Here is a 5,316-nt window from a genome sequence, read left to right on the forward strand (position 1 = left end):
CTCGAGCTCTTCATATATAATTAACAGAGTGTTGAAAAAATTATATAACAAAACTGACGTATGTACAACATTTTTATTATAATCATTGATTGTGATGAATTTCACTATAATTAATAATTATAATTAAAATATTATAGTTACAATAATTGTACCAAATAAAAGTTTGAAATGTTGAGTACAGTGATAAGATTTATTATACTCTCAAATAAAAAACTCAGCATTGCTAAATTTAGAAGGGCAGTCACCAAACTCAGAAAAAATTAGTCTTTGATCCTATACATGAAATAGCCAGTTTATCGTAAAATCTTTCCTTGATTTAGGTGACACTCACCATTCAAAGGCTTTCGTCATGTGATGTGCAAACAGATTATATTTGGTTTCATGTGGCTTGAATCGATGGAAAGTGGAAATTATTAGGCAGCAAATCGAATTATATAACCCTATCAACATCTTGGTAATCTTTTTGACTAAATGCATTTTACTGGAAATTATAAATGGCTTAATTTAATCACTTGACAAAAAAAAAAAGTCTAATTGTAACACTCTTATTTGCATAGCCTAGTATATTTTACTGTTCGAGTGACCGGCGTTGGTTCGGATAATTAAGGGGATTAGAATCACATCTGAGATACCTAGATAAGCCCTGAATGCAAATAAATAGTGACCACCTGATAGGTAAGTATAAATAAGAAAAACAGAATATAAGAAGTTAAATAAGCCGGGAGTCACAGTGATAGGTGACCATCCCGGGGAGTGACTGCGAGGTCAGTCTGAACCCAAATTTTGACCGGAAAATGTGACACCGTAGTCCTTAGGACTATGGCAAACACAGTGGAAAAGAGAAAATCACAAAAAAGAATTATTAAGCAGGTCAAATAATTAGGTTAGAGATCCGAAAAAAATATCGAATAACTAGCAAATCGGATAGAACCAGTAAGGGGCAATTTGGTCAATTCACCCCTAGAGCTGACTCCTGACCTAACTGTCCAATAAAATCGGAGAAACGAAAATTACGGAATTGAGAATTAAATTAAAGAAACTGTTGAAAAATAAAGGGAAAAGAAAAAGAATTTAAAAGTTTTATTACATCACTTTGCCCTTAATTATGACATCACAAATCAACTTAAAATTTCCTACAATTTTTTACTAAGTCAAATTGACTTAATAAAAGAAAAAATCCATAAAAATTAAAACAAAAAAACCTCATCTTCTCTCACATGTAAATTCGGCAGCCACCTTCCCTAGCTCCTCCATTGCCAAATCCACCATTAAAGCTTGGGTAAAGCTTGAGTTCACCTAACTAAACCCTAAATTCCCCAAAATTAAACCACAAAAGTTTGTTATCTTCACTTGAAGACGCATTAGAAGAAGGAAAGAAAAGAAGAAAAGGAAGAAAGTGAAGAATTGAAAGTCAAGTGGAGGTAAGCAATTTAATTTGAAAATTTTAGTTTATTATGTGTGTGTTTAGCTCAATTAACCTAGAACTTAACTTAAAAATCAAAAGAAAACAACTATGGGGGATTAGTATGGAATTCGGCCAGCCATAGGAGGGGTTTGAATTGAATGTATTTGAGGCATTTGAATGGTTGTTTAGGTTGAATTATGTATGTAGACCATGGATATATATACTTTGATTTCATTAGATTTTAAGTTTGTGTAATTAGGGTTCTTGAACATTTTGAAAATTTGGGAAAAATTAGAGAAATTGGTCAATTGAGGCAATTGACCTTAGTTGAGTTGAAAAATGGTGAATTGTGACCATTTGTGGTGTGTGTGAATTGGTAGAACCAAATTGTAATTCGGATTGGTTAGTGTTCATATTCTGGCAGCTTGACCTAGGTCCCTTTTAGGGACCAAAACTGAAAATTTACCAATCTAATTGGTGTGAGGCCAATTGGGAATGAAAATAGACACATAATGGCACATTTTTCATTCAGGAATCATGCCCAGAAAATGAACATAACATAGTGAACAATTAGGTCAAACCTGGGTGTAGTGCACTGCCACTGTACCAAAATGACCAAATGAATAATATTTGTTCATTTGGCCATAACTTAGGCTATACAGGTCCAAATGACATGATTTTTGTGGCATTGGAAAGGTATGACATAGAACTACAACTTTCATGGAGAACATCAAAACAAATTCTGCCCATAACCCAGCCATTTTGCCACCCAAATTTAGTGATCCAAAATTGCCAGAACCAAATTAAGTGCCTAGAAATTCTGGGTAGACCAATCCGATCAGCTATGTTAAAATGGCCATAACTTGGGCTACAAAACTCTAAATGGAGTGATTCAAAAAAAGAAATTAAAGTTAAGAAAATAAGAAATAAGTTTTATGAAGAACACTTTGCCAAACTCCCACAGCAACATGACTAATGGAACAGTACAAAATAGGATATCAAATTTGGAAATTTTGAAATTGTACCTAAGAGACCTAAAATTTGAAGAAATAATCAAAACCAACAAATTTGGCACCCAAAATGTGGTATGTGGATATAAGTGGATATCCCATACCTATTAAGCATAAGAAAGTCAACATATTGACATGAATAGTAACCTGAAATGAAAATTTTCAAGAACATTAGTTTAAGCATATTGGGGCTAGAATTAAGTATATATGAATTAATTATTGGATTTATTGTGAGATAAGGTACTGAAACACTGTCAATTGTGTGTTTCAGCTGAAAAAGACCCGGAAGGGACAAAGGACCGAGTCAAGGTCAAGAGGCGACTCATATCAGGTCTGTGCACAGTAATTTTTGTTTAAATATATGATTCTTGAAAATTTGATTTTTTTTGAGTTAATTATGAATTGTGTTGCCATTTATGATTGTGAATATGACTTTGGAAATTGACCAGATTTCTCACAAATTATTTGAATAAATTGTTTTGAATTGATTTTGTGTTCACACTTAGCATGACAGTATCACATTATTCCTCCTCTATTTATGGGGTTGAGATCGTTTATTTTCCTCCCTCTCTAGCTTGCCAGCTGAGGTCGAGATCGGATAAGTACTCATTAGCTAGCTAGCCACGTCCCTCATTGATTTCGATTAGTTAGGTATCGCTTTGTCGTGGTGTACAACACGGCATTGATCGAAAATTTTATGTCATGACTTAAGTTGTGTATAAATTGGCAATACTGTGTTTATTAAATTGTTTGACCAAAATTGTGCTATAATGAGCTTTGAAAATTTTGAAAATGTGATTGAGATTTTTAAATTGTGAATTGTTCATAAATATTTTATATTACACATTTTACATTTTATTGTGCACCACTGAGTATTTTTATACTCAGCGATAGCTTCTTTTGCTGTCGCAGATAGAGGAAGGGAAAAAGCAGCAGAGTGAGCTGCTGATTGTGGGGACTACTCAAAGACTTTTGTACGGGTATTTGATTATACCTTTGTAACTTCTTGATGTAAATAATTTTATAGTCATATGTACTTTTGTAACTGAGCAGTTGTATAGTCATATGCAATCATATCTTCTTTTGGCTTTTTATGTCTGTGAACTAATTTGTGAATGTAATCAAATATTTTGAATAAAATGGGAATGAATTTATTTGACTGTTTTGAAAATGTTATAAACTATGGAGATTGGATAGATTGTATTGATTGAGTGATTTGGTGGTTGAAATTTGATGAAGTGCTATTATTGGAAGTGTTTTTCCACAGGTAAAATTTTTTGTTTTTCTCAATTACTGCCACCACTCTGCCAAAATTTTTTCAAAATTTGCGAAAAAATAAAAATGGACAAAAATTTTAACTAGCTTTTAATCTTCTATTACATTTTTTTTATTACCTGCTAGAAATGCTCACCACTTTCAAAAAGTAAGAAAATGGTTTTAAAATCCCTTGTAGTGTACTTAATGGGTTATCGATAGGCGAAGTTCGGTAGTTCATTAGGTATACTACGGGATCATGTTATGCCTTACAGAGGGGTAAGGTGTGACATGTTTTAGTGGTATCAGAGCATGGTTTTGAAATGAATTTTGATTGTGCATGTGCATATTTCCTTTGATAAGTACAACTGCTTTAGTGTCCTAAATTGATACATATGACATATTTACATCATGAATATGCACTAATGGAGGTCAACCTCTTGTGTTGTTATCAGGAAGTAAAAAAATTTTGAAGCGAAATGAAAGAAGGAGATCATTCCATAGAACAGTCTGTTGAGGCTGAGGCACCAGGGGATGCCCCAACACTCCAGAACGTGAGTGGGTCAGCCACTCCAGCTCTCCTCAAGCACCGCAGTTCTCTACTCAGTTTGCATAGTAGATGACTGCGTTATTTCAACAAATGGTAGGAAATTTACCACCATAAGCTCATATGCAAGCATTAGCGGCACAACCACAGCCCCTGGTTTGGCAATATGAAAAATTAATGAAATTTGGGGCTACCGAGTTCAAGGGCACTATGGACCCACTGAAAGCAGAACAGTGGCTAGAATGAATGGAAAGGGTATTCAGAAAGCTGCAATGTGCCGAGGAATTAAAATTTGAATACTCAGTATCTCTTCTGCAAGGGGATGCTTATGAATTGTGGAAGACCATCCCCCACAGCCTGGTTGAGCCCCCTGTTCTTACATGGGCAGACTTCCTGAGGGAGTTCAGACAAAAATGGGTCCCTGATACCTATGTTGATATGAAATTGCAAGAATTTTTTGAACCTGAAACAAGGGGATAGAACCATAGCAGAATATGAGCAAGACTTTTCAAGACTAAGCTACTATGCTGGAAGCTTGGTCTCCACTCTCAGAGACAGATGCAAGAGGTTTGAGGCCGGGTTAAGGCCTACATTGAGGATTCAAGTAGTGGGGTTTCGACACAAAATTTTTTTTGAGTTGATATCACAAGCCTTGGAATGTGAGAGGATAGAAATGGAAGGGTCAGTGAAAAAGAATACTCAAGAGAAAGAGATAACTGATAAAGCTGCTGGCCAACCTACTGTGAGCAGTTATGGGAAGAGGAAATAGTCTGGGGGATCCAACTCCCGCCGATCTGGTAGAGGTAGATTCTCTGGCCAAAGACCACCCCAGTCTGGTCAGCAGACTCAGCAGGCATCGCAAGGAGCGTTATCAGTCCGGCAGCGTGAGACTTGTGGTAGAACACACGGTGGGGTGTGTTTTAAGGCCATCGGCGCATGTTTTAACTATGGAGGGACCGAACATTTCGCCAAGGATTATACTAGTCCACGCCGATCTAGACCTCTTGCTACATCTGAGGGGTCAGCCCAAGTCTCTACACTGAGAGGGTCACAACCATTTGGTAGAGGTAGAGGCAGAGGTAGGGGTAGCACCTCAAGAA

This window comes from Hevea brasiliensis, chromosome 10 (genome assembly GCF_030052815.1).
Source record: "Hevea brasiliensis isolate MT/VB/25A 57/8 chromosome 10, ASM3005281v1, whole genome shotgun sequence".
NCBI lineage: Eukaryota > Viridiplantae > Streptophyta > Magnoliopsida > Malpighiales > Euphorbiaceae > Hevea > Hevea brasiliensis.